Source organism: Oncorhynchus gorbuscha, linkage group LG07 (assembly GCF_021184085.1).
Source record: "Oncorhynchus gorbuscha isolate QuinsamMale2020 ecotype Even-year linkage group LG07, OgorEven_v1.0, whole genome shotgun sequence".
Taxonomy (NCBI): domain Eukaryota; kingdom Metazoa; phylum Chordata; class Actinopteri; order Salmoniformes; family Salmonidae; genus Oncorhynchus; species Oncorhynchus gorbuscha.
This window is the reverse complement of record NC_060179.1, coordinates 60,429,643-60,442,782: the sequence shown is the minus strand read 5'-3', so window position 1 is coordinate 60,442,782 and position 13,140 is coordinate 60,429,643.

Genomic DNA, 13,140 nt, shown 5'->3' with positions numbered 1-13,140 from the left:
TTGTACATCTCAATTGTCAGTACAAACCACATTTGTTTAAACAAGTCAGTCATATCAGCTATGTTTTTTATTTTAAAGGCAGTAAATGAGGCTGAATGAACTGTTTCGCTGCAAGACAAGGCTCTGCTGATAGCCAGGTGTAGTGGTGGTAACGATCCACTCCGTAGCGCTGAAAAGAAAGCTCTGCTGTTGGGACAGCTTCATGTAGGTCCTAACAGTTGTGGGTGTCACAGATGACTAGGAGTGGAAGGTAGGAATCAGGTGCAGAGAGCAAAGGGTTCACGGAAAAATGCACTTTATTCCAGCACAAAATGGTCATGCCCCAAACACAGGGCGGAAAACACTGATCAACCTTAAACACAGGGTAACATGGTCCGGAGCACAATAACACCTCCGATTCAAAATGTGAACACAAAATAATCCCGCACAAACAAAGGCGGGCTTCACAAGCATTTAAAAGGTAAGCAAATCAAGAAAACACAAATAGGAACAGGTGCAACTCATAAGACTAAACTAACAGAAAAGGGATCGGTGGCGGCTAGTAGGCCGGTGATGACGACCGCCGAGCACCGCCCGAACCGGCAGGGGAGCCAACTTCGACTGGAGTCGTGACAGTGGGCACCGTTTGTTACCGTTATAGTGCAGTTAATGTATTGTTTAGTGTTGTGTGGTGGCTTTGCTGGCATGCACCCCCAAAATATTTTGGGAGTTTGCCTCACCAAGATTTACATGCTGAAATCGCCACTGCTGCAATGTTCCGCGAAGCAGACGTATGAATGCCCTGACTTCTGCAGAGGCCGTATCACCATCAGTGCTGAACAGCCAATGCAGAGGCCAAAAGGTACTATAAATGTATAGCTCAATGAGCTCTACCAGGGCGTTGGCTAAACGGGCTACAGTTTATGTCAAAGTGACATCACACTCTCGCTCTGAACTCAGGGTTTTCTTGTTTGGGCAAAAATCCATCATCCAACCTCTCACCTGATGCTGACTAGGAGGGATGCAGTTATGACCCAAAGTGACATTTTCGTAGTAGGGTAGGAGAACTTACTCAGCAGGTTACTGTTAGGAAAAGGGTAGCTAAAATACTTTCATGGTCGTCATAAACAGGAGACCAAGGCGCAGCGTGATAAGCGAACATAACTCTTTAATTAAAGCGAGAACACTGAACAGAACTCAAACAAACCGTGAAGCAATGTGGCTAGTGCAGAACAGGCAACTAAACATAGAATAACAACCCACAAAATATCTAAGGAATATGGCTACCTAAATATGGTCCCCAATCAGAGACAACGATAAACAGCTGCCTCTGATTGAGAACCAATCTAGGCAACCATAGACATATAAACACCTAGACTAGACAAAACCTAGACATACAAAAACCCATAGACAATACAAAAATGAAACAAAACACCCTTGTCACACCCTGACCTAACCAAAATAATAAAGAAAACAAAGCTAAATTATATAATGAATGATAGTAAAAAGCTTAAATACAATTTTGGGCAAAAAGGCAAACTCGGCACCATCATTCATTGAATCAGATGGCTCATTCATCACAAAACCAACTGATATTGCCAACTTCTTGAATTATTTTATCATTGGCAAGATTAGCAAACATAGGCATGACATGCTAACAACACATTCTGCACCTACACATCGATGTATAACTGACCAAATTATGAAAGTGAAAGAAGAATTGTAAAAAAAAAGTATCATTGTCTATCAACAATGACAAGACACCTGGGTCTGACAACTTGAATGGAAAATTACTAAGGGTGATAGCAGACGATATTGCCACATCTTCAATATAAGCCTACAGGATGTGTCCTTAGGTCTGGAGTGAAGCAAAAGTCATTCCGTTACCCAAGAATAGCAAAGCACCCTTTACTGGCTCAAACTGTCGACCAATCAGCCTGTTGGGATGGCGCACCACAAATCAGTGAATTCCAAAAAGGGATGTAAAGAAACGTGTACAGGGTTGCGTTCTCAGCAGCAGCACCAACTGTCAGAAAAGGTACCTAAAATTGAAACGGGGTGGAATACCATCAAATCGTTTGATAAATAAGAGGTAAATTATGAGAAACTAGGAGCCCGACCAAGGGGCCAAACACAACCAGAACCGCTTGAGCTGCCGATTGAACCACCAGATACAGCCATAAAAAGACCAGCCGACTGAAGGAGCAGTTGGGGGACCATAACTACACCCAATCATGGTAGCCCTTTTCCAACAACTTCTCATCTACCTGGAGAGGAGGGTTGAAGACCTCAAGCAGGAGTTCCAGGGCCTATGACAATCTATCCTCACAGCTCCTCACCAAGCGGAACTCGTCAGTGAGAGCACAAGATTGGGTCTGCCAACACCAGGACGTCAGAGGATCAACACAGCAGGGACTTCAACTCCAAAGCAGGGTCTCCAAGCAGTGATGAGGCCAGCACCAGGAGATCAGTCCAGCAGCACTAACGTCCACCCCCCAGCATTCCTGAGGAAGAAGCCGAAGATGCCTGCATACCAGCAGGGGGAGGACATTGAAAACTACCTGCTGAGGTTTGAGCGAATGGCCAAGATGTGGCGGTGTCCAGAGGTAGAGTGGGCCTGCAGGCTTGTCCCATTGCTCACGGGCAAGACCTTTATAGGCTTACTCTTCAATGGATGAGGGGTTGTCCAACGTCTACAAGGACCTGAAGAAAATGCTGCTGGTGAAGTTCCACATCTCCCTGGAGACCTACCGTCAATGCTTCATAGCTGCATCGACACCATCGGGTGAGTCGCTGAAGGAGACGTACCACAGTCTCAGGGGCCTCTACCGACAATGGGTTTGACCGTAGGAGAAGAACCAGACTAGAGATTGGTGAGGTTGTCATCCTCGAGAGACTTCTACAAGTTCTCCCACTCGACACTCAAACCTGGGTCCGAGAGCACAAGCCCAAAGATGGGCTTATGGCGGACAAGCTGGCACTGCAGTACCTTAATGCACGTGAAAGGGGCCCACCATGAGTGGCAGCATCCACTCCAAGGAGTTTCAGAGACACAAGGGACATCAAAGATGGTGGAGGTAACTCTGGGGGGTATGTGTCTGGGAGGAGGGAGGTAAGGGATCATGCAGTTCGCTCTAATGGGAGGGGCCTAACCTGTTTTTACTGTCAGCAGCAATGGCACAAAACTTCAATGTGTCTACTTCATAAATCCAAGCTCTCAGGTTACAGTTATGTTCCCAGAGAGGGGGATGGTTTTCAGGATAGGCAGAGTGGGGAAGGGCCAGTCTTGGTACCTGTAAAAGTGAATGGTAAAAGTCTTACTGCAATGATTGACATCGCATTTCCCTGTCTTTGATCAGAAAATGCCATGTACCTGGTTATGGCATTGATTACGGTCACCAGACACTCATCCAGTGTGTCCACGGTGACCAATCGCAGCAGCCCACAGCTGAGCTCACAGGGCCAGAAGTACCTCCTCAAAGTTGAGGTAATGGAGAAGCTACCTTTTGAGATGATTAATGGGAGAGATGTGCCTGTATGGAAAATGGGGGGTCAGTTAAATGAGCAGTCAGTTTGCCAGTCTGATGTTCATGTGTCATGCTCAGTTGTCACTTGTTCCCAGGCCAAAGCTAATTTACAACCTCTGCTTGACTTGTGTGATAGTCTGTGCGAGGGGGGAACCAAAGGGCCCAGAAAGTAACGCCACCATCGGCGTCTTGAGAAGTATGTGGGGACTCCTGTGCCTGTCAGTGATGTGTCTGGGTTAGAGGTGCATTGGGATGTTCCACAAATTTTTTCTACACTTCAGAAGTCTGACGCAACCTTAAAACGTTTGTTTGACAAGGCCTTAGCTGGGGACAGGAAGCGAGGGAGGAACACTCCAAGGGAACGTCCTTCTTGGTTCGCAGAGTAGAAGAAGAGGCGGATTCGGAGAGGGTAACAGAGGCATGCAAGGGACGAGCAGAGGTCATACTGGCTCACCTGGAAGAAGGCAAACAAGATGAGCTGAAGCAGATGTTTGGCAAGTATCAGAGGCCAGGAAGAACCAAGGTCCTGGAACATGTCATCCGTTTGAAGCCTGACCAGAACCCTGTGCACCAGCATCCTTACCACAACACTTAACAAAGAGCTGCAGTCAGTTTCAGAATGGGTGGCAAAAAATAAGTTAATAAGTTATAAATATTTCAAAAACATTGTATTTGGGATCAATCATTCACAAAACCCTAAACCTCAACTAAATCTTGAAATGAATAATGTGGAAATTGAGCAAGTTTAGGAGTCTGAACTGCTTGGAGTAACATTGTCTCACAACTTGATCTGTTTCACCTGTCTTGTGCTTGTCTCCACCCCCCCTCCAGGTGTCGCTCATTTTCCCCATTATCCCCTGTGCATTTATACCTGTGTTTTCTGTTTGTCTGTTGCCAGTTCGTCTTGTCCCAAACAGCAAGCAATGTAGTTGTAGAAGCACGGTGGCTAGGAAAAACTCCCTAGAATTGCCAAAACCTGGGGCCTCCCGGGTGAAGCAGTGGTCTAGCTGTGCCACCAGAGACTCTGGGTACGAGCCCAGGCTCTGTCGCAGCCGGCCGCGACCGGCAGGTCCATGGGGCAACGCACAATTGGCCTAGCGTTGTCCGGGTTAGGGAGGGTTTGGCCGGTAGGGATATCCTTGTCTCATCGCCCACTAGACACTCCTGTGGCGGGCCGGGCACAGTGCACACTGACCAGGTCTCTAGGTGTACGGTGTTTCCTCCGACACATTGGTGAGGCTGGCTTCCGGGTTGGATGTGTAATGGATGTGAAATGGCTAGCTAGTTAGTGGTGGTGCGCGCTAATAGCATTTCAATCGGTGACGTCACTCGCTCTGAGACTTTGAAGTAGTGGTTCTCCTTGCTCTGCAAGGGCCGTGGCATTTGTGGAGCAATGGGTAACGATGCTTCGTGGGTGTCAGTTGTTGATGTGTGCAGAGGGTCCCTGGTTCGAGCCCGGGTATGGGCGAGGGGACGGACTAAAGTTATACTGTTACAGATGTGCTCTGTGTTAAGAAGCAGTGCGGCTTGGTTGGGTTGTGTTTCGGAGGACGCATGGCTCTCGACCTTCGTCTCTCCCGAGCCCGTATGTGAGTTGTAGCGATGAGACAAGACTGTAACTACTAGAAAGGCCAAAGCCTAGGAAGAAACCTAGAGAGGGGTGGCCAGTCCTCTTCTGGTTGTGCCGGGTGGACATTATAACAGAACATGGCCAAGATGTTCAAATGTTCACAAATAATAATAATCACAACAAGTCAGCACCTCAGGAGTAAATGTCAGTTGGCTTTTCATAGCCGATCATTGAGAGTATCTAGGCGGGGCGGGGGGGCAACCCAGACAGGAAGACCACATCAGTAACTCAACCCACTCAAGTGACACACCCCTCCTAGGGAAAGCATGGAAGAGCACCAGTAAGCCTGTGACTCAGCCCCTGTAATAGGGTTAGAGGAAGAGAATCCCAATGGAGAGTGGGGAACCGGCCAGGCAGAGACAGCAAGGGCGGTTTGTTGCTCCAGTGCCTTTCCGTTCACCTTCACACTCCTGGGCAAGACTACACTCAATCATATGACCTACTGAAGAGATGAGTCTTCAGTAAAGACGTAAAGGTTGAGACCGAGTCTGCGTCTCACATATGGGTAGGCAGACCATTCCATAAAAATGGAGCTCTATAGGAGAAAGCCCTGCCTCCAGCTGTTTGCTTAGAAATTCTAGGGACAATTAGGAGGCCTGCAGTAAGCGTACGTGTAGGTATGTACGGCAGGACCAAATCAGAAAGATAGGTAGGAGCAAGCCCATGTAATGCTTTCTAGGTTAGCAGTAAAACCTTGAAATCAGTCCTTGCCTTAACAGGAAGCCAGTGTAAGGAGGCTAGCACTGGGGTAATATGATCAAATTTTTTGGTGCTAGTCAGGATTTTAGCAGCCGTATTTAGCATTAACTGAAGTTTATTTAGTGCTTATCTGGGTAGCCGGACAGTAGAGCATCGCAGTAGTCTAACCTAGAAGTAATAAAAGCATGGATTAATTTTTCTGCATAATAAATTTGCGTCAAATTGACATACCCAACAACGATATACGCAGTAGAGTTGATACTTGTGAAGCAGTTACAATGTCTACTATCAAGACTGTAAGGCATCATTTAAAAGGCAGGGAAGAAGGTCAAAGTAACCAGATAGAGCTGCACTGGAAGGACAGCAATTCCTTGTGTATGTCTGAACCCTCACATAAGTCAAGTCTCAACTATCAGCCCTCAAGCCCTCAAGAGCTAGAAGAGCTTCAGAGACTCGAAGATGAAGATAAGAAGAGGACAGCGGAGCAAGAAGCCGAGGCTGTGAAAGGCAGCTTAGAAGAAGCTAGGCTGCGAGTCAAGCTAGAGGTAGAAAATGCTGCCACGTGAATGACGCTAGAAGACAAGCATAGAGAGTTAGAGCGCCTAGAAGTGCTCAAGAAACTAAATGCTGCCAAGGTTGCGGATGCAAGTGTATGAGCAAGATGAAAACTCAGAGGACAAGAAGAGAGAACTACTCTCTAACTGCAAATCTGTGAAAGAAATCATGCACAGAAGTGGCTCATTTCACAGTCTCTCACCACAACATGTTGTGACAAGCACACAACAAGAAGACGGCACCAAGACCATGTTCAGATTACTAGCGGAATCAATCAGCGAAAGCCGCCACCCCATACCAAAACCAGTAACATTCAATGGAGAGCCACTCTCGTACACTGACTGGAAGGTCTCTTTTCAGACTCTGATAGACAGGAAGAACATACCAGCAACCGAGAAGATATATTACTTAAGAAAACATGTCGGTGGGCATGCCAAGAAAGCCATCGAAAGTTACTTTATGTTAGGAACAGAGTCAGCCTACCATGCTGCGTGGACCATTCTTGAAGAAAGGTACGGAAACAAATTCCTAATCGCCAAGTCCTAAGCTCAATGCATGGCCTACGATAGGATCCAAGGACAGTCTTGAACTTAGAGACCTTGTAGACTTTATTTGCAGCTGTGAAGCTGCTATGTCTCAGAATAAGGGCCTGGAGGTGCTTAATGACTGTAATGAAAACCAAAAGATCCTCGCTAAACTTCCATATTGGCTAACTTCAAGATGGAATAGAAAGGTCATAGACATTTCAGAAGAAACTGAGATCTTTCCTAGCTTCAGTCAGTTTGTGAAATTTCTCACGAGAGAAGCCAAGATCGCTTGCAATCCTGTAACACCCCTTCATGCTTTGAAACCAAGCGAAGACAGAAAACATAAGACGCCAAGGATTCAAAGCCCCGAAGCAAGGGTATTAGTAAATATACATTTACATTTACATTTAAGTCATTTAGCAGACGCTCTTATCCAGAGCGACTTACAAATTGGTGCATTCACCTTATGACTTCCAGTGGAACAGTCACTTTACAATAGTGCATCTAAATCTTAAAGGGGGGTGAGAGGGATTACTTATCCTATCCTAGGTATTCCTTAAAGAGGTGGGGTTTCAGGTGTCTCCGGAAGGTGGTGATTGACTCCGCTGTCCTGGCGTCGTGAGGGAGTTTGTTCCACCATTGGGGGGCCAGAGCAGCGAACAGTGTTGACTGGGCTGAGCGGGAGCTGTACTTCCTCAGTGGTAGGGAGGCGAGCAGGCCAGAGGTGGATGAACGCAGTGCCCTTGTTTGGGTGTAGGGCCTGATCAGAGCCTGGAGGTACTGAGGTGCCGTTCCCCTCACAGCTCCGTAGGCAAGCACCATGGTCTTGTAGCGGATGCGAGCTTCAACTGGAAGCCAGTGGAGAGAACGGAGGAGCGGGGTGACGTGAGAGAACTTGGGAAGGTTGAACACCAGACGGGATGCGGCGTTCTGGATGAGTTGAAGGGGTTTAATGGCACAGGCAGGGAGCCCAGCCAACAGCGAGTTGCAGTAATCCAGACGGGAGATGACAAGTGCCTGGATTAGGACCTGCGCCGCTTCCTGTGTGAGGCAGGGTCGTACTCTGCGGATGTTGTAGAGCATGAACCTACAGGAACGGGCCACCGCCTTGATGTTGGTTGAGAACGACAGGGTGTTGTCCAGGATCACGCCAAAGTTCTTAGCGCTCTGGGAGGAGGACACAATGGAGTTGTCAACCGTGATGGCGAGATCATGGAACGGGCAGTCCTTCCCCGGGAGGAAGAGCAGCTCCGTCTTGCCGAGGTTCAGCTTGAGGTGGTGATCCGTCATCCACACTGATATGTCTGCCAGACATGCAGAGATGCGATTCGCCACCTGGTCATCAGAAGGGGGAAAGGAGAAGATTAATTGTGTGTCGTCTGCATAGCAATGATAGGAGAGACCATGTGAGGTTATGACAGAGCCAAGTGACTTGGTGTATAGCGAGAATAGGATAGGGCCTAGAACAGAGCCCTGGGGGACACCAGTGGTGAGAGCGCGTGGTGAGGAGACAGATTCTCGCCACGCCACCTGGTAGGAGCGACCTGTCAGGTAGGACGCAATCCAAGCGTGGGCCGCGCCGGAGATGTCCAACTCGGAGAGGGTGGAGAGGAGGATCTGATGGTTCACAGTATCGAAGGCAGCCGATAGATCTAGAAGGATGAGAGCAGAGGAGAGAGAGTTAGCTTTAGCAGTGCGGAGCGCCTCCGTGATACAGAGGAGAGCAGTCTCAGTTGAATGCCTAGTCTTGAAACCTGACTGATTTGGATCAAGAAGGTCATTCAGAGAGAGATAGCGGGAGAGCTGGCCAAGGACGGCACGTTCAAGAGTTTTGGAGAGAAAAGAAAGAAGGGATACTGGTCTGTAATTGTTGACATCGGAGGGATCGAGTGTAGGTTTTTTCAGAAGGGGTGCAACTCTCGCTCTCTTGAAGACGGAAGGGACGTAGCCAGCGGTCAGGGATGAGTTGATGAGCGAGGTGAGGTAAGGGAGAAGGTCTCCGGAAATGGTCTGGAGAAGAGAGGAGGGGATAGGGTCAAGCGGGCAGGTTGTTGGGCGGCCGGCCGTCACAAGACACGAGATTTCATCTGGAGAGAGAGGGGAGAAAGAGGTCAGAGCACAGGGTAGGGCAGTGTGAGCAGAACCAGCGGTGTCGTTTGACTTAGCAAATAACTCTAATGAGAAAGATACTGTTACTAGTTGTGTCTTCTGTGAGAAGTCAGGTCACAGTCTCCACAAATGTTGGAAGTTCTTGGATAAGCCCACCGCAGAGCGACAGAAGTTTATTCAAGAGAATACATTGTGCTTTGGCTGTGTAAGGCCTGGCCATCGTTCTAAAGATTGTGGAAACAGGAACACCTGTGACACGTGTCAGAGGAGGAATCCATCCTGCCTGCACGAAGATCATACTAAAGAAAGGTCAAGGGATAGGAAGACAGAGTCCCCACAAGATAAGGGGACAAGAGTGTCAAGTGAGGCCATATCTAACAGAGTAAGGGAGTAAGGGACATTAACAACACTCACACCTCCACAATCATTCCAGTATGGGTGTCAACCACAAGCGAGCCAAATCGTGAAGTTCTCGTGTATGCACTTCTTGACACCCAAAGCGACACCACTTTTATCCTTGAAGAGACAACAAAAGCTCTCAATACAAAGAAGGAGCCTGTACAACTGAAACTCTCTACAATGGCTTCAAGGAATACCATTGTGCCCTGCCAGAAGCTGTCTGGTTTGCAGGTTAGAGGGTTTTCCTTGGAGAAGAAAATTCCTCTGCCAACTACCTACTCGAGTTTACTCTAGCAAACAGAGAACATATTCCTACTCCAGAGACTGCAAGAGCATGGTCTCATCTTGGACACATTGCAGAGGAGATTGCTCCTCAACAGAGCTGTGACGTCGGTCTCTTAATTGGCTACAACTGCTCCCAGGCTCTCCTTCCAAGAGAAATTGTGTCTGGTAAGGGAAATCAGCCTTTCGCTCAGAGAATAGACCTTGGCTGGAGCATAGTCGGCTTTGGAAACCCATGTATCGACTATGGCGACGCTATTGGGATGAGACATCGGGTTATCGTTAGACAGGTGATGCCAAGTCTACAATCTTCTTCCAACCTCACAAATCAAGTACACTATGTTTGTAGAACACACGTAAGAGAGGTAATCACAGCACTGGACATTATCAAGACGCTTGAATCCGACTTCAACGAGAGAGCTGCAGAAGAGGACCTCATATCTCAAGAGGATATCTGGTTCCTGACAAAAATGAAAGCGGGCATCAGACATAAGGACAATGGGCATTACGAGATGCCGCTGCTGCTTATTAAGGAAGAAAGACCCAACCTGCCGAACAATAAAACATGTGCAGTTCATCGTCTCAAGTGCCTGGAAAGGAGGCTAAGGAGAGACAAGCAGTACTACAAGGACTACACAGTATTCATGGAAGATACCATAGCTTGTGGAGATGCTGAGAAGTTCTCCAATGAGGAAATTAACAAGCACCCAGCATGGTACATCCCGCACCATGGGGTTTATCACCCACAAAAGCCTGGGAAGATACGAGTCGTCTTTGACTGCTCAGCTAAGTTTCGAGAGACGTCCTTGAATGACCATCTCCTTACCAGTCCAGAGTTGACAAACACATTGCTGGGTGTCCTTTGGCATTTTCGTAAGAGTCCAGTTGCAATCACGTGTGACGTAGAGCGCATGTTCCACCAGTTCCACCAGTTGCTGAAAGAAGCAAGAGAGCTTTGCAGCGTCGGCAAACTTTGGTTGCACAATTTTAACTCTAACAGCAAGGAAGTTAAAGCCACAATTCCCAAGGAAGAACGGGCAGAGGGTGCCAAAGACCTGGATATGGCTCTGGGTGAACCACACATGGAGAGAGCGCTTGGTGCACTGTGGTGTGTCGCATCAGACGAGTTCCAGTTTAGAGTAGTTGTCAAGGAACGGCCACTCACAAGCAGAGGAGTGTTGTCTACAGTAGCCTCTGTATATGATCCGCTTGGGTTTGTGGCACCCTTTGTCCTGGCAGGGAAGCAGATCTTGCAGCAGATGTGTCGTGACAAGATCGACTGGGATGACCCCCTTCCAGATGACCTACGTTCCCAGTGGGAATTCTGGCACCAAGGTCTACAAAACTTGTCTGAAGTAAGGATCCAACAAGGCAACTTTCCATCAAGTTTCAAGGAAGCGCAGAGTTATGAGCTCCATCACTTCTCCGACGCTAGTACCTCAGGTTATGGAGAGTGCTCATACCTAAGAACAATCAGCACAGCAGGAGAAGTTCATTGCTCCCTAGTTATGGGGAAGTCGAGAGTCGCCCCTTCCAAGGTTACGACCATACCACGACTGGAACTTTCAGCAGCGGTGGTAGCTGTTCGAAGAAGTGACATGCTCAAAAGGGAGCTAGAGATACAAGGTCTACAGGAATACTTCTGGACAGACTCGAAGGTAGTTCTTGGCTACATCAACAATGAAGCCAGAAGATTCCACATCTTTGTAGCTAACCGTATTCAACGCATTAAGCAAAGCACAGATCCCGAACAATGGAGATATGTGACCTCTGAAGAGAATCCTGCGGATCATGCTTCCAGAGGTCTCACATCAGAACAGCTCATTGCTTCCAACTGGTTCACAGGTCTAGACTTTCTTTGGCAAGAAAACTTCCCAAAGGACAAGTCAAGGGGGGAGAGTTCTCAGACAACGATCCAGAGCTGCAGAAATCCCTGGTCCATGACACCCAAGCAAAGGAAGAAAGATCGTTACTAGAACACCTTCACAAGTTCTCAGACTGGGCAAGAGTGGTGAAAGCTATTGCCAGGCTCAAACAACGTGTCAATGAAGCCATGGGCTTAAAATGGAGGTCCAGTGAAGCTACAAGCAAAGAAGAAAGGAGAGAGGCAGAACTCACCATTATAAAGATGGTTCAAGAAGCAGCCTTCTCCCATGAGATACACAACCTTAGGCATCAAAAAGACATCAAGACCAAAGATAAAGCAAACAAGTTGAGTCCATTTCTGGATGAGCAAGGTATCCTCAGGGTGGGAGGTCGCTTGGCTCATGCAACTCTTCATTCCCATGTGAAGCATCCAGCAATCCTGCCAAGAGATAGTCACTTGTCAGTGCTGCTCATCAAGACGATCAAGAAACCTGCAGACCCCTTTCACAGAAATCACCGGTGATTGGTGGGAGTGTAACTGACAAGTAACCTGTAAGTCTATGTCGTTTTTTGTTTGAATAGTTTACGTGTTCGCTATGCGGGGGAAATGATAAAACAAGCGGAACTACATAGCTAATAACTGTTGTAACGGGGACAGTATTGTAGCAACACACTTTTGGAGGGAAGGCAGTCCCGCGCTGTGTTAGCTAAGTTTTCATGGCGTCAGGTGTAGTTCGTAAAAGTTGAAGCGTTTACGTTATGATGTTAACGTTATAATAATTAAGGATGAAGTGTGAATTCATGCCAGGAAAAATAAGTGTGAAGTTTGTATTCCTCCCTTGTGTAATAAGCAGCCAATGAGGTATTTTTCCTTTATTCATGTGTTTAATCTGATACTGTTATAGCTCCAGCTAAACTGTTTATGTATGTAAGCACTTCAGAGTTATACCAAGCTAATAAGTCACTCGTAAGATAAGGTTGTAAGAGTGTGCTTAACTGTATTTTCATTTACTTTATACTTCTCACGGAAGGTGATAATTCTGACTAAAACTACAGAATAAAGCCGCCAGTTAAAATCAAGGAACGGTTGTGCTCGTGGTTACTGAAGGGAGCTACAGGGATCAATACAAATACAAGCTCCTTGCTTGTTTTGCCCACTATGATTAATTTGCTCCCAACAATTGGAAACGACAGGCTATGGTCTATTTTAGGTTAGTTCGTCACAACCGTCTCTCCTCCGTGATCCGGAAACCTGTAAGTGGTGATAAGTGGTCGAGGAGTGTGTCTATTTGTTAGGAGGCAAATGGAAGACGGTCCTCCTCTCCTCAATAGTGTCCTTTTGGCTAGGATACACTTGTGCTTCCTACCTAAATCCTTTGCAGAAGAGTTTTGAAATCTGCCAGGTTGCTTTGAATCAGCTATTGTTTTCTCAAAGGAGAAAAGCATGGAAACATTTAAAAACGATATGCTACTTATCCTTTTATCTATAAAAATATATCTTGCACAACTAGCTAAATTTGTTAAAAAAATATATATTTCGAGATTCCAACCTGTAAATGTAATTTGC